The sequence below is a fragment of the Adelges cooleyi genome, unplaced genomic scaffold (genome assembly GCF_023614345.1).
Source record: "Adelges cooleyi isolate 19-005CV unplaced genomic scaffold, UGA_ACOO_1.1 ACOO_flye_CR_arks_rails_tigmint_CR_PRNA_108, whole genome shotgun sequence".
NCBI lineage: Eukaryota > Metazoa > Arthropoda > Insecta > Hemiptera > Adelgidae > Adelges > Adelges cooleyi.
This window is the reverse complement of record NW_026095761.1, coordinates 4,354,298-4,373,463: the sequence shown is the minus strand read 5'-3', so window position 1 is coordinate 4,373,463 and position 19,166 is coordinate 4,354,298. Positions and strand designations below refer to the sequence as shown.

Genomic DNA, 19,166 nt, shown 5'->3' with positions numbered 1-19,166 from the left:
AAATGGAGTCAACATAATGTTATAACGAGAAAACGGCGGTTAAGCGCAAAAAGCATTTAATTCCAAAAATGCAAAGCTGTATACAACAGCAGAATAGTAATAATATCATGATACGCGTGCATGGTTTTATTTTCAATTAAAACTATTATTATTATCATTAAACGTTTGAGCAGTTAGGTAAATTAATATTAATATAAACTACTGTAAAATAATAATTATTATCTAAATTTTCCGGCACGCATTATAGAGCAACGCCAAGTACACAGTCATGATAATTGGAAATATCATAATTTTATCAAATTAATTTTAGGGGATTGCATGCGGTCTGTTTTTAAGGAGTTTTATATACATAGGCAATATTTAAGAAAATAGAGGTTTTAATAAATTTCGACCATTTCAATTTGTTTACCGATTTATTTATATAAACTGAAATGTTTAAATGAAAATTGGCTTGCTACATAACATAGTGGAGTAGCCAAAGAACCTTTTTACAGAATTGAAATCCGACCATCTTAAGTAGTCGAAATTTTGTCTGGCTGTTTGGTCTAAAACAAAACAGACCGCATACAATCCCATTAACGCCTAACAATATAAATATGTTGTATTATAATTAATTGTTTAACTTTTATTAACATCATAAATCTTAAATGACATTTCATTTTTTTTTTATAAACAGTTTAAGCCATAATAATTATTATGGTCTTTGTTTTTTTGTACAAAAACATTGTTATTTTTATTTTTGTGCAAATAGGAACTTATTTTCTATATCTATATCAACTTTTTTATGCATATACTTAATATTCTAAACGATATAAAACGAGATAAACGCAGAAATATAATATAACAAAATATAGCAAAATATATAACCTATTAGAGAAGTCGAATTATTTATTTTTTTTTTTTAAGAGTTAAGATTTTTTTTTTTTACTAACAAAAATGCATTTACAATATATTATGTTGTGTTCATTAGGTAAATGTGATGAAAATTAGTATCATGGCAGCAAAAATAACGTTTATGGGAAGACACTCAGCCAAATCACTTGACTAGGAAATTAATACATTGTTTTTTTTTCTGATAATTTTAAGAAGTTAATATATAAAAATACATTAAGATAAAATTAGATAATCTGACAAAAACAAAATGAACTACTTATTAAAAAAATATATCATTGCAGCGCTAATAAATATTTACATAATATTTTGCGCTAAACATTTGAATCAAAATTAATAATACTTATTCTATTCTATTCTACAATAGATAACATGCATAACATTTTGGGAAACCAATTATATAAGGGAGCATTGTGACGTTTACTTTAGATTTTTTTCTGTAGGAAGGATTCAAAGTATGACCTATAATATAGATTACATTCATTAGTTTTAAACCATGGGCGGAGTTTTTGGGAGAGGGTGGGAGGATACTAGAAACCTTAAAACTTAATACAAGTGCTTTTCAAAATACCTACATTTTTTTTTTAGTGAGAAATTTGTTATTAAATAAAATTAAATGCAACACAAATTTTAAGTTCAGAATCTCAAGCCCCCCCCCCCACAAATCTCCACCCATATTTCAAACAAAATATTAATTTTTCTGAGCATTTGTGCAGATAAATCGCAAAGGTAATCCCGCACAACAATTAATGCAAATAAACATAAAGCAATTATTGTTTTTGCCTAAGCTTTGAAAATGAGGCGTCTAGTTTCGAGCCCGGCTAAAAGACCTGATACCGAAAAAGTGTATTATTATTTTTTTTAACTATTACACGTTTTCCTATTGCAATTGGATTTAAAATGGGCGCTAGCCATGCTCAAAACTCTGCAAGTTTGACTTGGTAATATCAAAAACGAGTCGTGCCCAATGAAACAATAATACGTCCGACTACATAAACATTTAAATATCTAAACATTTAGGCTTTTCGGGACCGTTTCGACTTAAAATTTCCCTTCCCCCCCCCCCGAAATTGCGCCAACGCGTGCGGGGTTTAAGGGTGGGCCGAAAGAGGTCGGGGGAGGGGGTGGGTGAGTACGAGGGGGGTCCACGTGAGGGGGGGATAATAGTAAACGATGATGTTCATTACTTTACCACTAGTACGACGAGCGTCCATGCGGTAATCACGACGTCGGATCGACCCGAGACCAACGGACAAACGACCGTACGGGAACCATTCTGCGACACACTGTTTTGGCGTTGGGCGGCCGAGACACGCCGAGCCATGCCGGTACGGCTATGCCGGCCGCCGTTGCGCCGGTCCCCTGCACCACCCTGTGTCTCGCGCCGTTCCCCGCCGGCACCGTACACACTGTACTATAATAATAACAATAACAACGATGACGATACGGCCGTCGGATGCGTTTTACTTTTTTTGATTTTTACACGGAAATCAATTAAAAGTACTTAGTATATTATAATAATATTGAAATGAAAAACGAATCGATGGCGATAACGTCGAGAGGACGCCCCACTCGGTGCGTTTCTGATGAGTAAAGTGTAAGCAAATTTTTACGAAAACTCTTCATTCGGAGCTTTGTATACAAACTACTTTATTAAATAAATTAAGGCGGACTGCTCATATGGTTATTTATATTAAACTACATAATATAAATTGACGTGACATATAAACATTAACGATAGTTACGTTGTAAGTAACTTAAAGGATATAAGTACATGATATGGACTTATATTAATAACACAATAAATAATTAACAATATGGATGGCACTGAATTATTCCCGATGTGTACTTAAGCACCGTTAGACACATCTCAACCAATTTTCGTTTGGGAATACCGCGAGTTTTAAAAAAATTCAAGTGTATACCTTATTAATACAGTGATGAGGGTATGTAGGCCAGTATTAACAGTAGATTTATCAAATGTCAAATGTTCATAATGTATAGAGAAAAACTTTATCTATGGGGTAGCGTTTTTAGATTTTTTTATTTATACTTAATATATGTTTATAAACAAATGAAAAAAGGAAAAAAATGAATTTTCACGAGTGACAAATTTTATTGAGCCTAAGTTATCAAAAAATTAAAAACGCTACCCCATAGATTTTTGCACGGATTTTGCAATTTTAGGTCTTATTAGAATCAACTTGATGCGAAGAAGTGCAGTAAAGAGTTTCAGAACTTTATCTGATATAGTTCATTCAATACAGTGCTTTAAAGTTGTATATCATAAAAACCATTCTTTTTCCGTAAATTTTTATAATTTTCCAATTAATTCATTTTTAAAATCATTTATTAACAAAACATATATTTTAAATAATTCTCCCAAAAATATATTTATATTAAATATTTACATAAGCACATTATTGTCAAAATGCTTTTATCGATAGCTGTATTTTTTACCATTACATATGGGCATCGAAGCGTTTATTTAAAAATGATTTTATCACTTTCAGATGTAATAATTCATATAAACTTGAGACTTCCCCTGACACAATATGCTTCATCCCCACTTAGCCCCGACCTCGCTGCACTGGGGTTACAATCAACGTGTTTACAAATAGTGTATAAATTGAGTATTTAAGGGACTTTGATATAATTAGAATAAACTTGTATAAAATACGAGTTAAGTAAAACAAAAAAAAAACGTTTAAAATCCATCCATCAATCGTTGTTTCAAATCATTCACGGTACGTTTAAAACACCATAAAGCCTTGTTTTTGACAACTTCGGCATAAAAACATGATCAATACTCATATTCGCCAATCAAACGCAAAACATTCAACAAAATAAACTGTTATAGAAAATCGTGTCGAACAAATTTTGACCTCGGTTATTGTTGTAATTTATTTACAAATATTTTTATTTTTCTCTGACTGAAGAGTAGGTACGGTTGTTGTTGTAAACTCGAGTATTAAATATCAATCAACGTTTTTTTTCATTCCCACGATTTTCGTCGTCCTGACCGAACACCATTTCCAACCCATTTTGTACCTCTTAACGCACACTGTCCGTGCTTTTTACACTATAATACTATTTCAATTTGAATTCATCATCATTAGTCTTTCGAAAACTTTAATCAGACATAGTATCACAGTAGAGGATTTAGAAAAAAGGGTAATGAACTACAAAAGTCAGTTTAGAAAACGCATTTAATCGTTAGTTTATCTTATAAAGTGTTATTGAAATTCTGCGCCAACTTCTTACCAAACAAGGTTTATACTCTGCAGAGTAATTTTATTTTTAATTTATCAATTAATTATAATATGTACTATTCAATGTATGCTATGTATTTAATGGTTTGTTAGGGAATAATGTACATTTTTTAATTAAAACTATTTAAATTGACATATTAATAAGGAAGATACAGAATAACTATAAGTTCTACGTATACCCCGATAATGTGATTAGCTGAATAACCCTAAGACGTAGACAACTATTTTTGATAGTCAATGAAATAAAGAAGCAAAAGGTGCCTTGTTGATATTATTTTACCAACAACACAATAATATATTTTTGAAGTCTGCAGTCAAAAGATTTTGTCTATAGTAAGAACATTGTTCGATTTACATGAAAAGTTTCTAACACAATGTCGCTAACAGGAAGTTCTATCCCGAGAACCTTTTTGTTTCTCAACAAGAACTTTTTGGTTTTTGATTTTCATAGTTTAAAAAAAATAATTCCACTGGTACCTTTTTCACTTGTGTCGATTAAGTGTTCCATTCAATAATTGCTCAATTGCGTACCATGAAACAATTTAACTCAATTTATATCCTTATTGTAGTAATAATTTACTGACGTTAATGCTAATTTACACAAACGACACGGAGTCTGACCCGAATCCGCTGTCGGAAATCATCATTTCGCGAAAGGGTGAAAAGCTGTCAGCAACATGTCAGATCTTATTGTCAGTGAAATCAAGCACGACCAAATGAAAACCGTGGCTCGCCTCAGTATCATCAAAGTGCTTACTGTTGGTAAGTATTCAAACTTGATAAAAACGTTAGGAATGATTTCGCTGACGCGAGAAACTAAGATTTACAACAAAAAAAAAACAACAAATTCAATCCCAAGTTAAAAATCTAGGCCGAATAATACCGGGCTTACAATTATATATATATATTTTTTTTTGTCGATCAAATGTACACTCCTTCTTAGTCACAATCGGGAAAAACTCCAAACATTTTCTGCCGACTTGTCCAACTTAAAGTTTGACACGCTATCGCTTTGCAGAAAGTGGTGGGGTCTTTTCAGAAGTCTTATGGAACGTTTATTAGACAAGCGCCGACCTGCCAACGGTTTCCAAGCTGATATTCGTTAAAACTCATTTCGCCTACAAAGAGAGAAAGTATATTGTTTTTCCGGAGGAATTGAGTAATGTACACATTTTCTTTTGTAAACGCTTCTCATCGAAGCAAAGTGATTAAATAACTTTGAAAACAAGCGACACACAATGTATTTTTCACTGTGCAAAACTCAACCGTTTTGATACTATATTTTATGTTTGTTAATTATATTTCATCAGTAGAGAAAGGATTTTTGGTTTCCACATATTATTTTTAGTGGCTTTGTGCTGGTCTACTGGTTTGAAAAACGCGGAAGATCTAATGATCAGAGAAATTCGTTGAAAAAGTAATTATTTCGCATATTAAAGCATATTTTGGAATTTGGAAATTGGAGATTATTTCCAGATTTGAGCAATTTTCTTAGCATTTAAAAAAAAGTAATAATAACATTTGTATCTAAGTAGTCCATTAATAATGTGTTTATAAAGTTTTCTGTTTATCAAATACTTGTTATCAGCGATTCTTATCAGTTAATGTTATTATTGTAAATAATGTGTACCTACAGTATATTCGGCACTATAATTCGTTACTTGAAAATATATTGGTTTACTACGAAGTGCACTATCTGGTTTTATTTAATCTAATTCATTCTAGCAAAATTGTATTTTAAAGCCCAAAAATTCGCTCTTTATTCTATAAAATACTTTGCGTTGTGCTGACACCACTTGGTGGTTGTGGTATTTTACTGTTTTTGTATAAGAAGACAGCTGTTCTGGTTTACAACAACAGCTCTCCTCTCTCTCCAAAAGCATTATGATAATGTTGTAAATAATATTATCAAAACCGAAAGAAAACAGTTTTGGAAACGTTTCGGGTATTTTTGGAGCGCAAAAACCACATTTCCGGATTATCGTCAGATACACAAACATTTCCGGCACGGTGTTGAGTAAAAAACGGTGTTCGCCGAAAAATAATTTCATCACGGACGACTGCTACTCGAAAAACGAATTCGGTAAACACGGGTAAGTACGTTCTGTGAGCCCGATCAAAAATAATACATCATAAATTACACCACCGTGTCGATTTCGGCGTAGTTCATTTTGTGATTTTCCATTTTACCCACAGCTGACCAATGTAAAACGCGAATGACCGTTTTGTTTTATGTTTTACCCCTTTGCAAAGAGATTATCATCATAAATTAACATTACAATGTTTGGGAATCGAACCTGCCCTGAAGCGTTAACTCGACAACGGCACGGTGTCCTTTTCAAATAATAATTTATTTAAAAAGCCAAACGCGCGAATTAATCTCAAAGCCGGAAACTTGCGGGGCTTTACTTTTTGGGGTTACTTTCTTTAACTTAATAATTAAATTGCGTTTCAATTCAGAAGGAAGTTGGTCGTACTTTGCCCGGTAAACCCCATAACCCATTCGTGTCAGAAACCTAATATCAGCTGGTTAATTTATCAAAGTAAACCCACATTACAAAAAAAAGTTTATAACTCACACACGGTTTAAGTCCGGCACAACGAATTCTACTAGTTAGCAAAGTGTACCTACAACTAGTTACTTAAGTCGCTGGTTATGAGAAAATATAATAATTTGGTTGATTATTTTCACCGTAGTAAGGGATTATAATTGCTTATAGATCAAAATATAATATAAGTACATTAAAGATAAGATTCGCCCGGCTTCGCAATATCAGTGTTACCAAGTCATATAATTAAACTACAGTGTGAAATTAAGAATTATTAAAATATTGACTGAATTTGATGTGAACGTTTTGACTGGCGAATTAACCAGTTTTGGACGATTGCTTTTAAAGTTATTGCGGTGTTTAAAGTTGAGGACCGTAAGAAGGGTGGAGTGAAGTAAAAACAAATAAAATTGAACAATAAGTTCAACTTTTATTTTTTTGTCTCGTGTCTGTTTTACATAATACCGGGGAAAAGAAATATTGATTTGGATTTTTTGATAAGAAATATAATTATTCAAAACAGATAATAAATGTTTGCGAGTAGTAGAATCGAGAAGATTGATGTGATGTGATGTGATGTATAGGTTAACATGAATAACAATGTGTACAATTATTAATGTACAATGCGTTGTAAATAACTTGAAGTGTATGAAATATTAAAATATAATATTATAATACGAAAACCTTGGCCGAATCGGACGAACACATTTTTTTGTTCGTTTAGGGTACGGATAAATACAGATATGCATAATATTATACATTGAATTCCCCTCGCTATTTTTTTTTTCTGGACCCATGGGATTAGTTTACGTGACCGAAATTCCGGTGTATTCATGATTCACGAGTTACAACGACTTTTATTACAAACATTTTTTAAAAATAAAAAAAAAAAGGTCTTTAATTGTTATTGTAGTTTCACAATAATTATTCAAATAGATCAAAAACCTAAACAATTATTTTCATTTGGTATACATGTTTTTTGCAGCGTTACTGAATTCAATCACATTTAAGTACGCCATACAATATTATGTTCGTTAAACATTACAAAACCGTCCAATAAGCTAATCCAGCGTGTCTCGGTAAAACGCAGAATTTCAATTGTTTAGTTGTAGGTCAACTAATAATATAACAAGTAAAGGAATCAACCCAAAAAGTATTGTGACTTAGATGCGTAGGTAGCTGAAAATATATTGATCTTAAAATTATGTTTTCTTTTTTCTGTGTGTAATTTACCAAATAACTTTGTGACCAAAACTATAAGACATTGGTCGTGTAATTTAATCCCTAATTTTACCTACCGGGATAAGTCTTAACCACTTGCAAAATGTACTTGGCAGGCAGTTGTCGAGCAAGCAGTTGTACATTTTGTGTTGAATCGTCGGGGGGTAAATTAAAAGTCGCTGGATTCGACCAAATACCTTAAAGTTAAATTATAAAACATTAGTTACGCATAAAATATTAATGATTTGTTGCCACCACATAAAACCCCAAATAACCCGTGCCATTTTACACAATTAAATAGTGTACAGTTTTTTCGACGACTGGAAAAACTATCTCAAAGAAAATGTAAATTTAATAAAACATCAAATTTCATCAACTTTCTTATTATAATATGTAAACTGTAACGTATTGTGGATAAAAGCAGATAGGTATTAATCAATAAATAACCAAAAACGCCCAATTTCAAATTTTATATAGAGGTAAAAATGTATGGAATTATCTGTATCCTCGAATACATCAGACCTTAAATGTAATGTATCATCCCAAAAGATTGCGCCTGTAAATCACCTTGGTGAACTCTTGGGATAAGGCGCTACTGTTGGGCGGATGGTTTCAGGTTTGTGATTTGTTTGGCATTATTATCTGAAAATAGCAACAATATTTTATATTTTTTTATTAATATATCGATCTATTTTTGGTTGCAAAAAACATATTACTTGTCGGAAATTCGTTAAAAATATACCGATTTTTATCATACATAAGAAAAAACACCGTGATAAAGTTTGTATTATTCAATTATAAAGTACCCAATTGTTAAGAAAAAGCAGATACGCAAGACATATATCAATTAGCGTACAAGGTATATTGTTATAAGATACAAAAACGTATCGTGTAATTGTTAATTACAGATTTCCCTTTACTTAGTGGTAACATGTTTAAAGCCTTGAAAACTCTTTGATTCGTTCGAAGAGTACAGTTGACAAGCTAATGACTTATTAAACAGCTAAAAAAAAGCTTTTTAAGGCTTTTTTAGACTTTTGGACTTTTTAATTTAAAAGTTTCACTTTAGAAAGACAGAACCTTCTTTGTTTCTTGACCCTACTAAAATATATTATGTGATTATTTTTAATGAGCTTTTATCAAATAAATATAATTTAGATAAATGTTGTTCTTTTGAACGTATAGCCCAATTATTTCAAGGAAATGTTATTATTCCATTACTAGTTATAATATTATAACGTGTTGGTTCGTCTACAGCTTTACCGTAAAAAAAACTACATACAGTGCAAATCTGCCAAAATTCTCAACCCCAACGGACGTGGTACAAAAAGGTACCCAATTATGCGCTTCATACAAACCCCTTTGACTGGCTGTACTCTAAAAACCAGTCACGGGGAAGCACTTCCTTAAAAAGTGTACGATCAGTGTTCACTTGGATGCAAAGAGATTGATTCGAAAAGGAAAACAAAAGATTCAAACAGTGTAAATAGCGTCATTTTAGATGGGTGGGGTGGAAGAAGAAGTATTCCATTATCCGTACTAGCAAATTATAGTTATTTTTACCACAAGTTTAAGAGTATTTATTTTTATGTTCAAATCATTGTGTTAAGTAAAATATGTACAAATAAGTATAAATAGTTGTATAGTCTATTTTTCTGTGGATGACTAGATTTCACGTTAGAAAGTTGAGGGGTGTAGTATTCACTTAAAATTGTTAAGTAATAAGCAGTATACTTTGTAGACCTAACAACTTTCTTTATTAATTATTGTTGTATTCATGCTGTTAGTTTGAAGCGTATAATATAATATGTAAGTACGTTATCCGTACAAGAGAAAATGCATTTTTTATTATTAAAAATATACATACCGTTTTGCCTCTTATAAAACGCATAAGGTCTCCTTAACACGCTATAACAACACTGTGTTATACACAGACTTACACACATAGTGTACCTACAATAATGTATGTCACTTTTGAAACAACTTTGTGCAAACCGCACAGTTGCAACGGTATACTAATGTTTTACTCTATCCTGTTTGCGGGTCGGCACTTAATAGAGTTTTCTGGGATAATAATATTATGATAACACAGTGAACTTTATAGTTCGGTAGACAATTTTCCTAACGTGGCATTGTGCGCGTTCTTGTGTCACCGGAAACATAATTATTAACCGTGGCGGTGATTCCTGTGTGATTCTATTATCATATAAATTATTCTTTACATTACTTATTAGTTTATACGAAGACACAAAATCCCGAGTAAAACACACACGCAATAATTTATAGTAGTATACCACAGAGAAAAAAATATATAGAGCTGTAACAAATCGGTTATGTAGTTACTGAGATTACCCGACTTCGCAAGTTATTAAACACTGCACAGCATAATACTTATACACTATATAGATCAATTCAAATTGTACATGATAATATTATAACTGATAAGTCGTATGTTTTGTACCTTATGGTTGCAGTAGCGAAAGAAAATAAAAAAGTAGTGACTACATAGAATTGTAATTTTGTCATTCTGATCACACTGCAGCTCACCTTTTTATATTGTTTTACTTATTGTGACCCCTTGCTCTATACGTTTTATAATATTTTAATATTAAAAAAAATCCATATTTTTTGTAACCAACACCGAGACTTAGCTCCGAGGGGCAAAAACCAACACCGTTTTTATACCACCTAACGAATAACTACCTTCACGAAGTCAAGAACCCATTAAGAACCCTTTAATCATGCCGGACAACGACCTAACGAGTCGAGAAAATCCATTGGATCAACGGTTTGCGGTCGGACGACTTTAAGCAGCTAAAATACCAAATTAAGGTGCGGTCCACCTCAATCTGAATGGGTCGGTCTGCTGAATCAGTCAAAGGGTAATGTTTTACTGTAAATAATTATTAAATAATTTCCAACGCAATGCGGTTCAGATCGGTAGACCGACTTGATGGCAGAGGCCAAAGTTGTGCACGCTTTCAATTTATCAATCATTCGTCATGAAAAATGTTAATTTCTCTGTACACGGTGATCCTATTGATGAAAGATACTCATTTGAATGGGCTTTGTTCCTTATAGTAGTGGTATTGAAAAGTATAGTAAAATATAGGGGGAAAATGTATTTTTCAAAATGTTCATATTTTCCAAGGAGTGTCTTGCATCAGCATGGTTTTCATTTTAAAAACTAAAATAAACATTAAAAAATTATCTTAGTCGCAAAGAAAAAAAAACAATTTCTTAAAAAACTACTAGAGTTCGATGCACGGGGAAAAGTAAGATTGAGAGCTTTTCCGAGTGCGATACAAGAAGCCGCGTTGACATAATTAAAATAAATTTCCACCGATTCGGTTCGGGAAATGAATAGAAACAGATGGTTCACCATTATAATGGATAATCTTAATAAATTAAAAAAATCGTTTGTCTTGTTTATTTTAGACAGACCGTATTGGGCGGTCTACACCAATTTCGTGGGTTTGGATTTTTTTCGTCAAGTTTTAAACTATAAATTATCATAATAGATTTCTCCCAAAATTCAACCTTGGCAAATATTGATGGATCATTTTGGACTATTTTAGTAGCAATTAAAAGTCTTATCCAGATGCTTTTGTACGTTTTGTTTGTTAAGTTTATTATTATACCGAGAGAACTTGCGGTCTTAGACAAACGAAATGACATCTAAAAAAATGCAATTTCATTTAAGTAACCGTTTCAATGTAAACCTTTATGTTAGTTTTTTTAGTTTTCTTTAAAATCTAAGTACTAGCAACAACCAACGTAACGTCTTGTAGTTTTTCCAACTTAAATTCTAAAAACTGCTCTTCACCGCTTTTGAAGATAAGAATGGGTTTTTAGAGGTTTTTGACTGAATCGTTAACGTTTTAAGGATGCACCTTATTTGTTGAACAACTGAAGGCAAAGTCGTGCGGCATCGTGCGGGGAAGGATTTAATTTCGTTAGAGCATCGAAATGGCCATCACGTTTTCGATCAATTTTACATTTTCACTTTGGTATTTATATTATATTAAACGAGCTCATAATAATAATGGTAATATTGAAAAGTGTAATACGATAGACGCTCCGAAATTTCCAAATTAGTGCTTGGGTTATTTTATTTTAATTCTAAACGGCACCGTTTCGTTTTTACGGGAACGAGGGGGGGGGCATAAAAAATGGCATATTTCATATTACAATATACACAGCAATATCCGACGACCGGAAATAACCTGACCGGAAGGCGCCGAAGGTTTAAATCTTACCACCACTGAACTCAATATATTATGGAACGCACATTGCCTATCTGGTCGGCTGTTTATGAAAATGTCCACTAGAGCGAAGCTAGTTATTTTTTCCATGATTTATCATATCTATTACTGTGTTATCACCGCTGAAATTGGCCAGTATAATTTTTAAAGATAACATTTTAAAATATTAATATCATGGAAAGGTAACGTAGCATTATTTCCCATGAAATTATTAAACAACATGCCTGCATCTCCGGTGGGACATAGTGTATTTTAAGAGGGCGTCGCACCGGTGATTTTTAGTGGTAAAAACATGTTTACGCCAACTGAAAATAACTCGCTTAATTTTGGTTTTAGAGTAAAAGCACTCATTATAATATTAAAAGAGAACAATATTCCGGAGGGCAAGACATTTTTTCCAAATTATTTAGTTTTATTTATATTTTTTTGACAAAACATTTTTTTAAAAGTTACAGTCATTTAAAAATGTTAAAATAGTCTTTATTTCTAAACTATGTATTGAGCGTTATACTTGGAATAATGAAAAAAACGCACCGCCTTGCCCTCCGGAATATTGTTCTCTTTTAATTTTATAATGGGCGCTTTTAGTCTAAAACCAAAATTAAGCGAGTTATTTTCAGTCTGCTTGAACATGTAGAGATGAAAAAACATTGTTAAATCGCTTACAAGGATGCTGTGATAGTCCAAAAAATAAATTAACTACCAAAATAGAGTCCTAGTTTATGAACTAATATCTATACATCACAGTTTAACCTTTAAATTAAGATTTTGTAAAAAGTTGCCTATACTTTACTCCTTAAAAATGGGCGATGCGACGCCCTCTTAACCTGCACGCGCGTTTCATATTATATTGAGTTCAGTGTTTAGCACAGTTATCGTTGTTGCCGTTATTATCTTTAATATTATTATTATATTCAAACAGCAAAGACATGTCGATTCGTACACTACAGGGGCCACCGATGTTGAACATTATATAATTTGCGCCGCCTGTACCTGCAATAACAATAATAATAATTATTAGATACCCGGCGGAAGCGGTGCAACGGCAACAGTAATAATTGTCTAAAGTCAAATATTTATGGGTTCGAATATAATAAATACTAAATTATTATCATTTGTGTCTTTATTGCATTTGTATAAGCCGTTTTACCGACAGTAGGTACGCGTTTAAACCGTATGAAATATTTGCACAAGGATATTATAATATAGGTAATACATTTTATGTATTGTCAATTGTGTGCACCTACTTGTAATGTGTATTCAAAAGTCATTTATCGCTGTTGTCGTTTTTATGAATTATTTTGTATTTTTACCGTCCCAATTAACAACAACAATATCATAAAATGGCATAAAAAAAGTACGGTATTATGTTAAATAACAAAAATAATCATTTGCGAGAATATTTGAACATTTTATTTTTTATTACTCATTTAATAGATTTCTCAACAAAAAAGCAAATTTTATTAACTTAAAAATTTAAAAACTTGTCGAACTAATTAATTTTTTAAAAAATGACAAATTATATGAAAAAATTAAATTTCTAATATTAACATAAACAAGAACTATTACTTACAAAATATATTAGTATTTTGATATTATAGTTATCTTAGTTTGTATGTTTCAATATTAATAATAATGTATTAACACCGTTTTTAAAATTACCTAAAAACAGAATAAAATTATTTAAGCGTCTTTTTTTGTAAATATATTAGGTAATTTTTTATTAATATTTTTATGAAATTTATTTTAAATAAATTTGAAATCATATGAGATACTTTTTGAAATAAACTAATAATCGTTTTTTTTTTAAGCCTAGATATTTTTTATTTGCCCAGTTAAATATTATAATGTTGTTCATGAATAAAAAATGATCTACTATTTATCGATAAAAAATTAAATATAATATAATAATATTAACTCAACAATCGTTTTAACGAGCTTCCGGTAATTTCAATGACTATTTGTGAAAGAACACAACGAGACAATTTTTATTTAATACTATTTTCAGTTCACATCATTTGTAATAACGTGCAAGTGTTCAACATAAATATCGAATGTATTTTAATTAAGTACCAACAAGTTATACTCAAAGGCGTTTTCCGGTTCAAGATTGACTGCGGGACGCTTAAACAAAACATTTAGTATGGAAAATGCTTTTAATACCGGCACAAAATCATATTGATTAATTTAAAAAAAAAATTGTATTTTGTTAAATACAAAAACTAAATTTGTCCTGTGGGAATAATAAAAACAGTAAGACCAGAGAGTGGTATGTGTGTGTGTGTTTTTTAATAGGTAGTTTCAGTAATACTCAGCCAGTGCGTTTATAACGCATAAGTACACTTAATAATTGTCTCTAACTACATACTTATCATTTTTTTCTACGTACTAGGTAAATTATTATATTATATGTTCTTTTTTTTACTTTCAAAACTTTCCTGTCCCAAAGTGCATTAAATTGGCTGTGTGGCGCGTACCGTGTTACTTATTTCATTTTGTCGACAAATATATTTTTAAAATAAATTGTATAAGTATTATTTTTTAATAGGTACTATTAGTTTCAGTCAGCAAATCGCGTACATCGTACGGTCCAATTTGAATATAATAATATTTTTAATGACTTGCCGGATTTGGGATTCTGGTTAGGTCGTTGCCGAATACTAATGAAAACAAACTTATCATATTATGTTGGTAAAACATTTTGGATTTACAAAACAAAAAACGACACCGACCCGAACGAAGCTTTAACGTTAATTAAATAATAACAAATTTTCCGTCGAAAAGGTCATCGGCAAAACTACAGGTAAACAACTACAGGCTTTGGTTAAGGATATGCCTTCAAATTATTAAGAACCGCCAGCAGTTTAACAGTGAACCTCTCAGTGATGTTTATAGTTGTTATACAAATAAGCAACATATATCAAATAGAATATTTTATAACACCAATACCCGCATAGATCCAAGCTGGAAATGTCAATCTTCAATCTTAAAAAAATATCTACTCAAAATCCCTCTCTTCAATTTGTAACCAAAATATTTTTTTAGAAAGTTTGGTGAAGTACTATTTTTAATTTTTTGGTATTAGGTCTCTGAGGAGGTATTGTTTTTACAATTATGAGTTTTTATTTTTAGCTGTTATTTTTAATTGTGTTTCTGGAGCTCTGACGTCTCCTAAACCGATATTTTCATGTATTTGTTTTGTTGCCCTAGTTTATGAATAGAATAATTTAAGTTTTAATATTAATAATATGGCACAGTGCGGTTTTTAATCAAATACATAACATTAATTATGCGCACACACAAGCTTGGTATTATTTTTTTTATATGAGTAAATTCTCAGGACTTGTCAAAATAGTAGAACTAATTAATTATGAATAAATACCAAATGGTTTCTTATGGTATGTCGTTGCTGTAACTGTATACAATTAAATGGCAAATGAAATAAGTATAAATGTATGCGAACTATATTATGATAAATTCATAACTCATTGGATGGAAATATACTTATGAACTTATTATATTATGTTACCTACTGAACAATTAAATCAAATTAAATAATAAATAATAATAATAGTACATTTGATATTATTTTACACATTAAAGTTATTCGATAATTAAACAACTATTATATTTTTGTTGAAGGGAAGACATTGGATCATGAACATGTTTTATGATCAGCTAATTCTCTTAACAGCTGATACTCTTAAGTGTCAAATGAATTGTTGTACAACGTTAATTTAAATACCTAAAAAGGCAAAGCTTACGCACCCTTTTTTTTTTTTGAAAGTGCGCCTATGGTCAAACTTGAGTTGTCAGACAAGTAAATACAGCACGGCCTCCTGCAAAAAACTAACCGACACCGGTAACGCTTAATTGTAAAACAGATGTGTCAAATACAAAATCCTAGGTGTCCAATAGTGCCGAATCGGAAAACCAACCGGTAGTTAAGTCTCGACCGACATGCAGCTGAAAATTGTTTTCCCATAACATACGACGATTTAAATATTTAAACAAGGCCCCAAACGCCGCCAACTTGCTGCCAATAATTATTGGAATATTAACTTCATATTATTATGACCATTTCCCGCCCTTTTACAGCATTCCTATATAGGAAACAACCGCCCGGACCGGCTTAGCAAATCGGTAGGTACATATAGTAATATTATTTCTATGGCATAATAACGAAATTATTAGAGACGGTTGTGATCATAATTGTCACTTGCCGGTACCTTATATTATTGTTCGGCGTGGATTCTGCAAACATAGTTTAATATCATAACATAATGTTATAAAATATATGATTCTCGGCGTTAATTAAAATATCCATAACCGTCACAAAGGACAATAATCACCACATGTGCTCGCAGCTTAACGTACCTACAGCCAATGTGTGCAATCGCCATAATAGTTTTATTAATAGCTTTATACCAAGGGGATTTGTAGCAGTACAAATACAAATTATTATTATTATGTAGGTACTAAATTAGGTTCAAATTTGTAATCGGTTAACGAGCTTCCGGTATGAACTATTCACTGTATAGATATCATCCATACTCAATGCTAATAAGTTTGACTCTAGGCTATAGAGTACAAATATAATATAGAGCTATATAAGATCATATAATACCATGCAATCAGCAACGAAGTACTCAAGAAGGCGAGCGACAGTGTGACCACTTTATATACAAATAAATACTTTTTATAGATTCTTAAATACTGCACAGCATAATCCTTATCAACTATATAGGTCAATAGATAAATTGGAATTTCATACGATAATATTATAACTGATAAGTCATATGTCTATTGTATCACATAGTAAATCAAACTTAAAGTTAAGCTACTAATTACTAGTCACAGAGGCAACACTAGGTTAAAATCTCGTTTAAAATTTTAATTAATTTTTTTTAGCCATCTGTTTTAGTCAGTCCATTGTTAGACTAGTCGACAATTATTTTTTATAATAAACTCACATTAACGTTTAAAATCTTAGGTGGGAGGGCGAGTGCAGAGGAGTAGTGCCCAAAAATATAACGCTGTACCTCTCATTCCACCTACACTTGTTTTAAATGTCTGTGACCTGTAGACAAATTATTTAGAATATTCTGTCATTTTTTTTTTTAGTATATTGTGCTCTTACAAATAACAATTTCTAATTTGTATAAATTACTAAAAAATACAATTTAATTTATTAGTATTTGGTCGAATGCTATTTCGGCCAATAGTACAAAAATCTTTTGAATGGTAGTTGGTATAATTGCAAGTGTACTTTCTTCGTCATATTAAAGTCGTTTTTAAATCGTGTTGTATCAATAATATATTTGTTAAACTATATTAAATATATGTTTAGTATTCCTAATATTTGCTGAGCCTAAGACCAAACTAAAAAAAATATTATAGTTTTTAAAATTCTGTTTTATTTTGGCCCAAGTGGAACTGTTTTACAAAACTCATAAGCAATGCCTCGGACAAATCGATATCCTTCGTTTAATGTACTGATGTGATAGCTATATACTGTAAATTTTTCTATTGGATTTTGTGTCCTTTGTAGTTTGACTTCCATTTCCTGTTTCCTTTGTATGCGGCTTAATAATAATAAGCTGCGTTTACATTAAACGTATCGTCGACTCTTTGAGAAGTCAAGAAGCTATTTCATTGCAATGACATAAAATTATGTCAACATGACTAGGCCTACTGAAAAGCGGTTTTATACCATAATATGCATTTATTTGAACAACTTAAGATGTTTTTTTTTGCGAAAAGTTTTAAACGAAATCGTTATTCTTATTTTCAACAATTGTTTTTACTGTTCAAGGTAATAATATAATTTTATATGGGTTTTTTTTAAGCCGAATAGCAAACTATCCAATATACTCGTATTTTAATTTCCTTATTAAAAGCGAAATGACGAAATAAAAATTACGACTGGAGAATGACCGGTTTTTTTTAATAATTAATTTTTAAGTCCTCAGCAGTTTACTTTAGTGTCATTGTTATCTGTGAACACTTGAATTTTAAATTGGAATAACTCAAAAAGTATTAATTTAAAAAAAAAACATTATTTTACATTTAATAGTAGAATCAAATATGTAAGTTACCCAAATCGCCCTTTAAACAACACTTTAAGTAATATTTTTAGCTTAAACAGTAAAAAATATATTTTGATAATTTACTTTAATAAACATTTAGGTTTTAGACATTTTTTAGCATAAATAATTATTTCATAAAACAATAATTATTACTGAGGGATGAAATTTTGATCGCTCTGTATAATCATTGATTTTTTTTCGTTTACATTTTAATATATTTTTTGAACCCTGCATTGAACCGTCTATGGTCGTCGTACTATTGTTCAGAGCCTAGTAAGAATCCGACGGCTACACAAAACAGGGATTTGGATATTTACAATTGCAACTCGAGCATCACTAGTCCGTTATTGTGTGAGATCATTATCGTTTATACCGAGGGGAGAGTGGGGAGGGCAAAAAGAACTTGACGTTTTGTAGGTATGCATTGTGTCAAACTGAAAAGGATACATCGGTATATGTATTCATCTAGGACTTTTCTTTTTTGCAAGAGACGTATCATGCAATTTAAAATATACCCACGTTGAATACATCAATAATTACAATATTTAAAATTTGTACATAAAATACAAAAATAAAATGCATAGGTAATTACTTTAGTAATTTTTAAATCAGTAGTCACATAATACTTTACCATGCCAGCCTCATTCTGTTTACTGTTTTGTTTCTATTGACAGCCCTTCAAACGTATGACAAACTTGTGTGTTATTAAAAAAGTTATCAAGGTCCCTTAAACTATATTGAACGTATCACGTGTGCAATTATATATTATGTTAAAAAAGGCAACAGCAACCTGAAACGCCCTGTTACCTAAAAAGCTGGGGGTCGCAATAACAAAAATGTTATGAAGCAAGCCAAAAGGCGAGCTGCAGTGTGACCAGA

General features: G+C 31.2%; 2 protein-coding genes across 2 annotated transcripts in view; one reads left to right on the top strand and one right to left on the bottom strand.

Moving 5' to 3' along the window:
* The window catches only part of LOC126845627 (head-specific guanylate cyclase), a 167,097-nt gene extending 164,931 nt beyond the window's left edge, over positions 1 to 2,166 (bottom strand). Inside the window, exon 1 of the mRNA XM_050584406.1 lies at positions 2,084 to 2,166. The gene's annotated coding sequence lies outside the window, so the exon portion shown is untranslated. The remainder of the gene's footprint in view (positions 1 to 2,083) is intronic.
* The window catches only part of LOC126845725 (uncharacterized), a 149,900-nt gene that overhangs the window by 99,703 nt on the left and 31,031 nt on the right, over positions 1 to 19,166 (top strand). The gene's annotated exons all lie outside the window — the stretch shown is intronic.